The 14672-nt window shown below is 41.8% G+C and overlaps 1 long non-coding RNA gene across 1 annotated transcript in view; it reads left to right on the top strand.

The window, feature by feature from the left end:
- Positions 1-11383: 11383 nt before the first annotated feature.
- LOC132406005 (uncharacterized) overlaps positions 11384-14672 on the top strand; it is an 80762-nt gene continuing 77473 nt past the window's right edge. The window contains exon 1 of the long non-coding RNA XR_009516034.1: positions 11384-11442. This is a non-coding gene — a long non-coding RNA (uncharacterized LOC132406005). The remainder of the gene's footprint in view (positions 11443-14672) is intronic.

Genomic DNA, 14672 nt, shown 5'->3' with positions numbered 1-14672 from the left:
TCTATTCCCACTCTTCTCGCCTGCCTATCACCTCCTCCTTGTTCCTCACCTCGTTACCTTTCTCCCACAATACACCCTCGTATCAGATTCCTTCTTCTCCATCTATCACCTCCTAGCTTCTTACTTCATCCCTTCCCATCTCTCCTCCGTCTTATTCTGGCATCCTTCTTCCTTTCCAGTCCTGATGAAGGGCCTTTGCCCAAAACATCGACATCCACAGATGCTGTCTCCTTGCCTGATGAATTCCTCCAGATTTTTTTGTTTTTCTGGGTTTCCAACATATGCAGAATCTCGTGTTTATGATCTGCAGTCTCTTGTGCCAGCATTGCTGGAGGAGTGTAGTAAGGACTTGTCCATAAGAAGTAAGAGCAAAATTAGGCCATTCAGGCCATTGAATCTTCTCTGCCATTTCATCATGGCTGATCCATTTTCTTGAACACCATCCGTCCGCCTTCTCCCTGTAAAAAAAAGACAATAAGATATAGGAGCAGAATTAGGACATTTGGCCCACCAAGTCTGCTCTCTACATTAGGGCACCAAGCCTCAAAATGGAAGGAAGACAATTAACCCTACACCCCAGGAACCCTCTGGTCATGTGGACGGTGTCTGACTCCTGCGGAGGCTGGAAGATATCAGTAGATACTGTTTTTTCAGTGGGGTTGGGGTTTGCTGTGGGTTGTGAGATGGCTGATGAGGTCACTGTGTGACAAGTGGGCAGTCTCAGATGTGTGCACACCCCTTCAAAGTTCTCAATACCATTCCAAATACTTTTTGTCTAGGTAGTCCTGATGAATGGATACCCAAGAATTGGGAAGTTTTTCAAGAAAGTGTGGTTGATGGCTAGCACAGACTTGCTGGGCAGAAGGCCCTGTTTGCATTCTGTATCTCTCTATAGGTCTTCTCTCTGTCCACCTGATAATCTTTTGCTGTATTGGATTAGAAAGTCCACCTTAGGGCTCCCAACAAGTACTCTGGTGGCAGAACTATGGGGGAGAGGGTGGGGAGGAAGAAATTATCAACATTTTGGGTCAAAACCCTGAGGCAGGTCTTGGTGGTCAGTCCCTGTGTACCTTTGGTGGTACAGATTGGACTTGGAGTCAGCCAGAGAAAGACTGAGACTATGACCCTGACCCTCAGTGTAGAGTCTCCTCCTCTCATCAAGGCATATGGCATCAACTTACCCAACAGTCGCACATTCACCTACCTGAGCAACATAATTTGGCAGTATGGTGGAACCAAGGACGACGTCCAGTGCAGACTCAACAAAGCTAGAAATGTCTTCAGATCCATGATCAACATTGTTCTGTGCACGGTCTTGTACAGGTCAGAATGCTGGCTCATGATAGGGGATGATCTTGACGGCTGTTGTCATTCCACACCATGAGCCTCTGGAAGATCCTCCATATTTTCTGGCCAAGAAAGATTGTCAACCATGCCCTTTCTCCTTCAGTGTCACCAAGTGGACATTGCTACAGTCATCATGAGGAAACATTGGAGCTGGAGAAGGCACGTGATGAGAAGAGAGAACAACTCCATCAATAAAACAGCGCTCATTGGAACCCTGAAGGGCAGACAAAATGCAAAAGACCAAAGACAACCTGGCACAGTACCATAGAGGCAAAAATGAGAACCCTGAACCACACCTGGGGCATAATAGAGAAGATGGCCAAGGACAGACAGAGATGGAGAACCTTCATTGCTGCCCTAAAAGCCTGTGTCATAACAGGCTGTAACTGAGGTCTTGGTAGGGAAGTTTTTTTGTGAAACATGCAAGCGACATGAGTACATCTGCTAATATACTGAACACTTGCACTTGAGATAGAGTGGAAAATGCAGGAACTGGTTATTTGATATAGTTTGCCTGCTCTTATGCTTCACCGACTCCCTCCCACTCAGACACAATCGGCATAAGCATCCGTATAAAATCAGAAATTCTAGAAATACCAGAAGGCCAGACCACTTCTCTCCAGTAAAACATTAACTTTGTTCCTCCCTCCTCAGAAGCTGCCTTACCTACTGAATAAGACCAAGAGACTGCACAAGAGACTGTGCAGATGCTGGAAATCCGGAGTACACAAACTAAATGCTGGAGGAGCTTAGCAGGTACTGATGAAGGGTCTCAGCCCAAAATGTCGACTGTTTATTCATTTCCATATGTGCTGCCTGACATGCTGAGTTCCTCCAGCATTTTGTGTGTGTTATCAACTGAATATTCTGGCATTTTAATTTCAGTCCATTCCTCATGATTAGTCTATCCTTAAATAATTGATTTTAATCACTTCACTGATCCAGTAGCAGCAAACTTCACATTCTAGCTACAAGAGATATGCAGATGAAATCTTGAGCAACATGCACAAAATGCTAGAGGAACTCAGCAGGTCAGACAGCATCTATGGATGGGAAATGAACAGTTGATGTTTTGGGCCAAAACCATTCATCAGGATCCGTCCTAAGTTCTGATTAAGGGTTTTGGCCAGAAACATCAATGTTGCTCATGTTCTAACTACTCTCTGGGTAAATTCTCCTCTAAATTTTTTTTGGACTTATGAGTGATGATCACATCCGAGGCCTTTAGTCTTTCACCAGTTCAACATTCAGAGTTGCCACAAGCTGGAAATGCAATTGGATTGTGGGCAAGAGCAGGAGTTACTGAATTTATTGAAACATACGGCAGAGAGAGATACCTGCTTACTGAACCACGCCTGGGGATCCTCAATCTAGATTGAGAAGTTGAAGAACCTGGGCCTCTGTACCTCCCTCTGCAGTTAGGTCCTTGACTTCCTAACCAGAAGATCACAATTTGTTTAGATTGGTAATAACATATCCTCCTCGCTGACGATCAACACTGATGCACCTCAGGGGTGTGTGCTTAGCCCACTGCTCTACTCTCTATATATACATTACTGTGTGGCTAGGCATAGCTCAAATACCACCATCTATAAATTTGCTGACAATACAACCATTGTTGGTAGAATCTCAGGGGGTGAGGAGACAGCTTACAGGAGTGAGATATGCCAACTAGTGGAGTGGTGCCACAGCAACAACCTGGCACTCAATGTTAGTAAGACAGAAGAGCTGATTGTGGATTTCAGGAAGGGTAAGATGAAGGAACGCATACCAATCCTCACAGAGGGATCAGAAGTGGCGAGAGTGAGCAGCTTCAAGTTCTTCAGTGTCGGATCTCTGAGGATCTAACCTGGTCCTAACCATATCGATGTAGTCATAAAGAAGGCAAGACAGTGGCTATACTTTATTAGGAGTTTGAAGAGATTTGGCTTGTCAACAAATACACTCAAAAACTTCTATAGTTGTACCATGGAGAGCATTCTGACAGGCTGCATCACTGTCTGTACAGAGGGGCTACTGCACAGGACCAAAAGAAGCTGCAGAAAGTTGTAAATCTAGTCAGCTCTATCTTGGGTACTAGCCTACAAATTAACCAGGACATCTTTAGGGAGCAGTGTCTCAGAAAGGCAGCGACCATTATTAAGGCATGTCCTTTTCTCACTGTTACCGTCAGGCAGGAGGTACAGAAGCCTGAAGGCACACATTCAGCAATTCAGGAACAGCTTCTTCCCTCTGCCATCTGATTCCTAAATGGATATTGAATCTTTGGACACTACCTCACTGTTTTTTTAATATACAGTATTTCTGTTTTTGCACGTTTCTTAATCTATTCAATATACATAATTGATTTACTTGTTTATTTATTATTATTTTTTCTGTGCTAGATTATATATTGGATTGAACTGAATTCATTGCTGCTAAGTTAACAAATTTCATTCACATCAACCTTTCATAATAAACCTGATTCTGATTCTGAAAAAATAACAAGCCCCCCGGTCCTGATGGGATGCATCCCAGGGTACTAAAAGAAGTCATTGGCTGTATTTAAAGCTGAGGCTGATATGTTTGAGTGTCAGAGATTACAGGGAGAAGGCAGGAAAATAGGGTTGAGAGGGAAAATAAATCAGCCATGATCGAATGGTAGAGCAGACTTGATGGGCTGAATGGCCTAATTCTGCTTCTATGTTTTATGGTCTTATACAGCCACAGACTCACAAAATGGAAACAGGTCCTTCTGCCTAACTTGTCCACGCTGACCATGTTGCCCTACCGAACTAGTCCCATCTGCCTGTGTTTGGCCCGTAGCTTGCTTAACCTCTCCCATCCATGTTTTTTGGCTGTTAACCTTTGTTAAGGTGCCAGTCACAAACCATTGTGACTTCCTGACGGGCATTCATGGTATTGGTACCAGTTTATTATTGTCACATGTACCAAGATAGAGCAAAAAGCATACTGTACATAGAGATCAAAATCATCACACAGTGCATTGAGGTAGAACAAGGTAAAACAATAACAATGCAGAATAAAGTGTAACAACTACAGAGCAAATGCAGTATGTCTGTTCATTATGTGCCATATATGACATGGGCGATCATGATCTTTCCATGACCATGATTGTTCTTGGCAAACATTGCCTTCTTCTGGGCAGTGTCTTTACAAGATGGTTGACCCCAGCCATTATTAATACACTTCAGAGAATGTCTGCCTGGCGTCAGTGGTGGCATAACCAAGACTTGTGAAATGCACCATCTGCTCATACGACCATCCACCACCTGCTCCCATGACTTCTCATGACCCTGATCGGGTGGAGGTGGAGAGTGTTAAGCAGGTTCTACACCTTGCCCAAGGGTGATCTGCAGGCTAGCAGAGGGAAGGAGCACCTCACACCTCCATTGGTAGAGATATATCTCCACCCTGCCACCCTAAAAAGTGCAGTACAGCAACAATGAGGTGCAAGATCGTAATGAGGTATTAGTGGTTCATAATTTTATATCCTCTCCCCTCCTGTCAACTTCCCCAAATGATTCCATACATCCATCATCCCTCCTTCATCTGGTTCCACTTATCATCTTCTTTACTTTCCAGATTCCATCATCTGTCGACTCTTTTTGCACTGATCACCCTCCACCCTCTCTCACTACCTCCTCTTTCCTTCCCCCCATGTTCCAACTTCCTCTCTTTTCTTTATCCTTTATCTGTCTCTACCTATGGTCCACCAGCCACTATCTTCCAGCTCCACCCCATTCCCTTCTCCTCTCCCACCTGGCTCCACCTGCCCATTATCCCTTTACACACCTGGTTCCACCTATCGCCTGTCAGTCCCTGAATCATCCCTCTACACTCTCAATCTTGAAGCAGGCTCTAATGTCAAAATGTCAGCTCTGCCTTTGAATCCCCAAATAGAGTAGGATGAGAGGTAACTTGATAAGTGTATAACATGATAAAAGTGGACAGCCAGATACGTTTTCCCAAGGTGGAAATGGCTCATACAGAGAAGCATAACTTTAAGGTATTTGGAGAAAAGTATAGGGGGATATGGGAGGTAGGTTTGTTTACACAGAGAATGGTGGATGCTTGGAATGTGCTACCAAGGGTGGTAGTAGAGGCAGATGCATTCGGGATAATTAAGAGTCTCTTCAGTAAGGAGTAAGGATGAAAGAAAAGGAGACTTGATTGATCTTGGAGTAGGTTAAAAAGTCTCCACAATATTTTGGGCCAAAAGCCCTAATTGTTCCATATTTTATGTTCAGCCAATATAATTTTCCCAGGGTTAAAATGTCTAATACTAGAGGGTATGCATTTGAGGTAAGAGTGGGTAATTTCAAAGGGGATGTGAGGGGTCTTATACAAGATTTTATTTATACAGAGAATGTGGTGATGGATAGATAGAGGCATATAAGAAGTTTTTATACAGGCACATGATTGGAAGATTAGACCATGTATAGTCAGACAGGATTAGTTTAATATGGCCTAACTAGTATAATGAGATCACATAACCTTATGGGCTGAAGGGCCTGTTCCTGTGTTGTACTGTTCTAGATGCTACTTAATCAGCTGAGTCCTCCAGCAGTTTGTTCTTTTTTTTTGCCCCTGATTCCAGCGTCTGTTGTATCTACAAATATTCTTAGATATGGCCCAGTGCATTGTGGGTAAAGTTCTCTCCCACCATTGAACACAACTACATGAAACACTGTCGTAGGAAAGCAGCATGCATCATCAGGGTCCCCCACCACCTAGTACACTGTCTGCTTGCTGCTGCCATCAGGAAAAAGGAACAGGAGCCTCAGGGCTCACACCACCAGGCTGAGAAATAGTTATTACCCCTCAACCATCAGGCTCTTGAACTAAAGTGGATAGCTGCACTCAGCTTCACTTGTCCCAACATTGTAATGTAACAAACACCTATGGGCAGTTTCAAGGACTTTTCTTCTCATGTTTTTGTATTAATTGTCAATTTATTTATTATTATTATTATTATTGTTTCTTCTTTCTTTTTGTACTTGCACTCTGGCTGGTGCAGTTCTTCATTGGTTCTGTTATGGTTATTATTCTATGAGTTTATTGAGTATGCCTGCAAGGAAATGAATCTCAGGGTTGTATATAGTGAAATGTACAGTATGAACCTTGAACTTTGAAGTTTGAACTTGTGTCCTTGTGTTTCCATGAGCAGAAGGGGAAGAGAAAAAAAAGTTAGCAAATAATTCTGGCCTCTTGTGGCTCTCAACAGAAATCCTGACAGCATCATAACTTGGTTTAGGAAAGGAAAAGCACATCAGCTGCCCTGGGTTTAGAACTGTGCTCCAATGGCTTCAACTGAACTTAATCTGCATATCTAAAGAGCTTTGGACTTTGTCATTTGATTTAAATTTGTATGTGATTAGATTGAGACAGAGAGGAGCACCAATCAGTTGCTTAGTTTTAAATTGTTTCCCCATCTCATGATATCTCCTTTCCTTCAATATACTCACCACCACTAGGTTCAAGAACGGTTATCACCATCAGGCTTCTGAACTGGCATGGAAAATTTACTCAGCACAACTCTGAACTGAGTTTAGAAACTACAGACACTTTTTCAAGGAACAGGCCCAAAATGCTGGAGGAACTCAGCAGGCCAGGCAGCATTTATGGAAAAAAAGTACAGTCAACATTTCGGGCCGACACCCTTCGGCAGGATTATTTCAAGGAATCTTTATAACTCATGTTCTCAGTATTATTTACTTGCACAATTTGTCTTCTTTTGCACATTATTTGTCAGTCTTTATGTTTGTTTTTATTGGTAAATTTTATTGTATTTCTTTATTTTCCTGTAAGTGCTTGCAAGAAAATGTATCTCAAGGTAGGATATGGGAATATACACTTTGATAATAAATTTTACTTTAACTTTGACTGACTTTATTAATTCATTTCTATGTCAGATGAATTAGAGTAGCCATTAGTTGTAAATTTTGTATGCGCCCACTGGCTCAAACCTCAAGGCTTTTAGCTTCTATTTGTAAATATAATAAAGACATTTAAGAAAGTTTTAGATAGACACCTGAATGTGCAGAGAATGGAATGATGGACATTGCATAGACAGAAAAGGATTTATTTAGTTAGGTGTTCAATTACTAGTTTAATTAGTTTGGCACAACCAAAGGGCCTATGTTTTAATGTCAGAAAAAAATGAAAGACCATATCTGCCCTAGGAAGGGCTGGAATCAGAGCAGGCACACATTCAGAATGTAGAACAGTTCAGTGTTCGCCGTATAGATAGAGAAATAAACAAGCGAACAAACATTTTAATAGATAGATGGTAAAAAAAAGTCTTCGTGGGTTCACTTACCATTCAGAAATCCGATGGTGGAATGGAAGAAGCTATTCCTAAATCAGTGAGTGTGGGTCTTCTGTCTCCTATACCTCCTCCCTAATGGTAGTAAGATGAAGAGGGCATGTTCAGGATAGTGAATGTTTTTAATGACGGTTGCACCTTCTTGAAGACCCATCTCTTAAAGATGTCCATAATAATGGTGAGTGTTGAGCTGGCTGAGTATACAAGCCTCTGCAGACTCTTGCAGTCCTGTGCATTGGAGGCGTCATAGTGGGCAGCGATACAACCAGTTAGAATACTCTCTACTGTACATCTGTAGAAATTTGCAAAAGTCTTTAGTGACATACCAAATCTCCTCAAACTCCTAATGAAGTAGAGCAGCTGGCATGTCTTCTTTATGATTTGGGCTCCGTGATACTGGATGCTAGTCTGGAAAATTGTATTTTCATAGGATTTGGTTTAATTTCATATATTTCGCATTTTTCTTTTCACTTATTTTTGTTTTTGATAGCCATGAGTAGTTGTCTGACAGCAAGCAACACAAAATAAGAGAATTCTTAAGTGTATCAAGTGATCACTGAAGCAACCAACGCAAAATGCTGGAGCAACTCGATGGTAGTGTAGCACTATTATAGCTTGGGTTGTCGGAGCTCAGAGTTCAATCCTCTGTAAGAAGTTTGTACATCCTTCTCGTGAGAGTGTGTGTTTCCTCTGGGTGCTCCGGTTTCCTCCCACAATGCAAAGACGTATTGGTTAGTAAGTTACTTGGTCGTTGATTGTAATTGTCCTGTGATTAGGCTAGTGTTGAATGGGTGGATCGCTAGGCGGCTTGGCTCATTAGGCCAGTAGGGCTGATTCCACACTGTATTGCTAAATAAATAATTATTAAATAACATAGCAGGTCAGGCCGTATTTATGGAAAGGAATAAACAGTCAACATTTCGGCTGAGACCCTTCATTTATTAGATCCTTCAATATGAAATTATTTTACTTGATAGATCCTCTCTTGAAACTAAAAGACCTTAAAAATTGTTGTCTTAATGTCATTTGTTTTAAAATGAAACTAATTCCAATAATTCATCTTGCCACTAAGGCAACAGACATTGTATACACACATATGAACGGGGTGTCCAGGGAGGGGTAGCACCTCTGGTGAGGGGCTTGTTGTGTTCATTCTGGGGCAGATCACTCACCTTTAGACCTCACCAGACACTCAGCTCTCCGGTACACTGCTTGGACAGGTGGGCTAAACCGGGTGAGAGTAGCTGGTAGCCTCATACCCCGTGAGATAGGGACAGGCATTACTCTAACAACTATGATACTGAGCTGCCACCACTCCCCCCCCCCACCCGATAGGAGATTAAGAAACAGCATTTTCATTCAGAGGTGGTCTGTCTATGGAATGAGCTGCCAGAGGAGATGGTTGAGACAGGTACATTAACAACATTTAAAATGTACTTAGACATGTATATGAGCAGGAAAGGTTTGGAAGGATATTCAAAGTTTCAAAGTACATTTATTGTCAAAGTATGGATGCAGTATACAACTCAGAGATTCATCTTCCCACAGACAGCCATGAAACAAAGAGACACCGTGGCACCCCAATTAAAGAAAAACATCAAATTTCCAATGTACAAAAAAAAGAATAAGCTGGGCAAGCAGCAAAAATGAACAAAAAACATGGGATATAAAACATCAAACCAGGAGTGGTCAGTTCCAGTTCAGTTCAGTCTAGTGCTGTGTCATTCATTGACTGCAGGCCACAGAGTCAGTCCACCCCAATCAAAATCATACAACACAGAAACCAGAAACACATCATAACGTGAAGTACAGAGTCCAATCACAAACTGTGTTGATTAAACTTTGCCTAATATGACAAGATATGGGCCAAATGCTGGTGAATGGGACAAGCCCAGCCGGGACCTTGATCAGTATGGACCAGTTGGACTGAAGGGCCTGTCTCTTTGATGTATGACACCATGTTTCTATTTCCTTCTTTTCTATTGGTCTGATTTACTCAAGTGGAGATCCTCTTAACTTCATTCTAAATACAGTAACAAAAGATAATTTTAATTGTTTGTAACACTTCAAAGAAATGGTGCTAGTGTCAAATTGGTACTTAGAATTAAACAGAAACATTGAGTACAAGTGACACATTGGTACTTTGAGTAAGACCAAAACATTAATCATTTATAATGGTTCTTTGTCATTCTTAGAACCAGCACAATAGTTATTGCCATTTATTTTAGCTGCAAAGATCTGATGTAACAAGGCACAGTTTGTGCATGAAGTAGAAGTGAGTAGGGGTCAGCTGCCAAGAGAAAAGTTACCCTGCCCACTCTCCTGCACATCGGAAGGAGTCGTAGGTTTCAACAATGCTGCAAGATTTTTCATTAGTGTTTAAAATTTCAGAGTCTAGGGAAGCATTTTTCTTTTGAGAGTAAAACAGTAATCAGAATCAGGATTATTATCAGTGAAATATGTTGTGAAACGTGTAGCAGCAAAAATACAGGGTAAGATATTAAAAAATATAAGTAACAAAAATAAAGAATTCATTTGTTTGTCATGTACTGTGTCATATGATGTGGGCAATCATACAAGAATAAATATATGCTGTAAAATATGAGTAGTGAGGTAGCGTTTGTGGGTTCATAAATCTGATCACAGAGGAGAAAGAAGCTGTCCTAAATCATTGAGTGTGAGTCCGATGGTTGTAAAAAGAAGATGACATGTCCTGGATAGGGAGGGTCCTTTATGATGGATGTCACCTTCCTCAGGTACAGCCTCCTAAAGATGTCAAATAGTTAGAGGAGACTCTGAATGATTTTGTGGAGATACACTCATCTATGACTGTTTTTATAAAGTCCATGACAACTGTGCTGTGTTCATTAAGATCCACAGATGAGTCCTTGAACATGGCCCTGTACATCGACTCGAAGTAATCCTGTAGCTGCTCCACTGCCTCCTGCAACCACCTCTTTGTTTTCCTTATCTCTGGAGCCTTTCATTTTAGCCCCTGCCTGTATGCAGGTAGGAGAAGGACAGCTAAGTGATCAGATTTCCCAAAGTGCATCCTAGGCATGGAATAGTAGGGATTCCTAATCATTGATACAGTAGTGGTCTGGTATGTTGAGACCTTGGCGCTGCAGGATATATGCTGATGATAATGTGGCAGAGATTTCTTCAAACAAGCCTGATTTAAGTCCCCAGCTATAACTTGAAATGCATTGTGGTGGGCCGTGTCTTGTTTGGTGATGGCAGCATTCAATATCTTGAGTGCGTGATTTATACCAGCTTTTGGTGGCATGTAAGCTGCAGTCAGGGTTACAGAGAACTCTTTTGGTAAGTAGAACAGTCAGCTCTTAATTGTTAGATGTTCCAGGTCAGGGGAATAAAAGTTCAATAAGATTGCTGTGTCCAAGCACCACAAAGAGTTTATCATGAAACACAGACCCTCACCTTTTGCCTTCTTTGAATCAGCAGTCCAGTCCATCCAGTATATTGAGAAGCCTTTGAATCTTACTGATGTAACTGGTGTGTCCAGGGTGAGCCATATCTCCATGAAACACTGAATGCAACAATTCCTCATTTCTCTCCAAAACAGCAACAGACCCTTAGGTCCTCAGTCTTGTTCTCCACTGACTGTACATTGCTAACAAGATGCTGGTAAAGGAACTTTGGTTCCTTTGGGATTCAGCATGGCTTGGTGTCCTCCCCTTCTCCCTCTCTTCCAGCCATGGCAATGAAGCTTTGTCTGCTTAAAGGTGCTGAAACTGCTTGCTTGAGAGGTAAGTCCACCAAACCCTTCAGAAGACTGTGAAATCACTCATTTGTTAAAATGGTTCAAAAGTACATTGCTTAAAGGGAAATTACAGGTTGCAGATTGAAGTGAGAGTAATTCTGAAGAGGTCCATTTAGAAGTTTTGTAAGCAGCCTGTTACACTTTTTTCATGGTTCAGATACTTGAGCTTTGCTCTCTGATTTCTCTGATAACATAGTCCAGTACATGCCTTCAAAGTGGAAAAGCTTTACTCCCCGGGTGCTGGGAGTCTGTCAGTGAACTGAATAGACAATCGTCGAAAAGCAAGAAAAAGCCCTGCAGGGGATGGAAATCAAGGATCAACCTTATTCACCATATACATTTACATGTATTAGGAATTCACTGTGGTGTATTGTTGTGACATGAAACAAAAATACATACAACAATTCTAAGGAATAAAAATAATTAAAGGTTAAAGTACAGGCATTGAGTAAAATGTGCATAAATACCAGCATGTATTTACAATGTAAGCATCATTTAAAAAGTGGTTTACAGTGTAGTGCTGTGATGAAGGCAATAGATGGGGGATGGCGGGGATAATATCAGAAAATGTTGGAAAGACTCAGCAGGTCAGGTAGCATCAGCAGAGAGAGAAACAGCAATGATTTTTCATTGGAACTAGAAGAAGCTACGAGTGCATTTTATGTTACAGAGCAGAGAAAGGGATGGAGAGGACAAGGTGATGGAATGAAGTTACAGTGGATGATTGACGCACAAAATGGCGGTGTTGGCTGTGGGAGCGTGATGAAGTTTGCTCGTTGTTGTTAACATGAAGAAAGGTGGTGTGACCTGAGGGAGATGAATACAGGCTAAGGAGAGGGAAGCAGGGAAAACACATGCTGAAACTGCAAAACACAAACATGGATGTTGTTGGAACACTGGAATAAAACAAGAATGCAGGAAATACTTAGCAAGTCAGGCAGCATCTGTGGAGAGATAAAAAGTGGGTTAACATTACAGATATTGACCTTGCATCAGAACGGTTCAGACTTTTCACATGGAGGGAAAGCTGGTGACCTGGCATAGTTGAATTCCATGCTGAGTCCTGAAAGCTCGAATACGTTAGATTAGATTAAAATGTATGTGTTTGTTAATCACATGTACATCGAAACATACTGTGAAATGTGTCAATTGGATTAGCAACCAACACACCCAACCTACAAGTGTCACCACTCCATTAGACCATAAGATATAGGAGCAGAATTGGACCGAGTCTGCTCCTCCACTGGATCATGGCTAATTTATTCTCCATCTGAACCCCATTCTCCTGCCTTCTCCCCGTAACCTTCGATGCCCTGACTAATCAAGAACCTATCAGCCTCCACTTCTAATATGCCCAATGACTTGGCCTCCACAGTCATCTGTGGCAATGAATTCCACATATTCTCCACCCTCTGACTAGAGAAATTCCTCCTCATCTCTGTTATAAAGGGACATCTTTTTAGGAAGCCTTTGTTAATGAAAAATTCTCACAGAATGTGGAGAAAGTGTCTTTACCAGTACACATGAGGTGACTGGATAAACCATGAAGATGGAACGGAGGAGCTATAGTCTTAATTTAGTTACAGAATTTGAATGAGGAACTGTTGACGCAGAACTCATGTGACCTCAAGAAACTATCTTCCCCATCATTCCCTTCCCCATCTCACCACTGAACCATCTCCTGCAGTGAGCTTAATTAAAGGCTACATAGTGATGGTCCTTTTTTGCCCATTCAGATTTCATAGAAACATCGAAGTGTTTAGAGCAGATGAGGTACAGATAGAGCAGCAGAGGGAACTTAGGGCAGACATTAGGATCTAGAGTTTTTTCTTCAAAATTACTTATTGAGGTACAGTGTAGAATAGGCCCTTTCAGCCTTCGAGCCGTGCTATACTGATTTAACTCCAGCCTAATCATGGAACAATTTACAATAACCAATTAAGCTACTAACTGGTACATCTTTGGACTGTGGGAGGAAACTGAGGCATCCAGAGGAACCCACGTGGTCATGGGGAGAATGTACAAACTCCTTACAAGCAGCAGCGGGAGTTGAACCCAGGTCTCTGGTACAGTAAAGCATTGCGCTAACCAGTAAATGACCGACTCACGAGTGTCAGAGGCTGAGGGGAGACCTGATAGAAGTTTACAAAATCACGAGAGACATCGATAGGGTAGACAGAGTCTTCTTCCCTGGGTAGAAATATCAGGTATGAAGGGACATACATTTAAGTTCAGATAGGGTAAGTCTAAAACAGATGTGCGGCACAGGTTATATTACACAGAGAGTGCTGGGAGCAGCCAGCAAGTGTTGTCACATATTCTGGTGCCAAAAGGGTATGTCCATAAGTACCTGGAATAGGGAGGTATGATCGTGGGGTTTAAGAGGCTGTTAGACACATGAATATGGAGAGAAGAAAGGAATACGTATCTTGTACAGGAGGAAGAGAATTAGTTTAATTCAATATAAGTCAGTGTAGATCTTGTGGCTGTTCCTGCGTTGTACGGTTTTGTATTATATAGACCTTTATGTTGGAAATCGCCACAGTGTAATGTTGTTTCCTTCAGTTTGGTTGTTTAAATAGGATAGTAATACAGGCCAATCACAAGATGCTGCGTCACAGGGGAGTCTGTACAAGCTTGTCTAATTATAGGTAATGCAGACTGTGTGCCCACAAATTCATAATCTGTTTCTGCCACGGAAATCGAATAAAAAGGCAAGTGTGTCTACTGCTATTATCATTGGCACCTGTTGATAGTGCTTATGGCAGTCGGGTGTACGAGTGTGTTGATGCCAGGTCTGAGTGGGTCATTTGTGGCTGTCACCATGCAACGCCCTAGTGATGGTCACTGCACAGGATCACGAGGCAGAACAGGCAGAGGGCTAAGACTGGCCAAGAGCATGCGGCAGTGTTGCAGGAATTCACATCAACATTAAAATGGGAGATGCTACATGAAAATATTTATTTTAAGTAACCTCATCTCTTCTCATGCCCTCTCCTCATTGCTACCATTAGGAAGGAGGTACAGATGCCTGAAGCTACACACTCAATGATTCAGGAACAGTTTCTTCCCCTCTACCATCCGATTCCTCAAGGGACATTGAACCCATGAACACTACCTCATTTTTTTCTATTATTTCTTTTTTGCACTACTATTCTTAATTTAACTATTTATTATATATATACACATATGGTTACTGTTATTTATTTATTCTGT

The sequence above is a fragment of the Hypanus sabinus genome, chromosome 16 (assembly GCF_030144855.1).
Source record: "Hypanus sabinus isolate sHypSab1 chromosome 16, sHypSab1.hap1, whole genome shotgun sequence".
In the NCBI taxonomy this organism is placed as follows: Eukaryota; Metazoa; Chordata; class Chondrichthyes; order Myliobatiformes; family Dasyatidae; genus Hypanus; species Hypanus sabinus.
The sequence above is the reverse complement of the archived record's forward strand: the minus strand, read 5'-3'. Positions and strand labels throughout refer to the sequence as shown.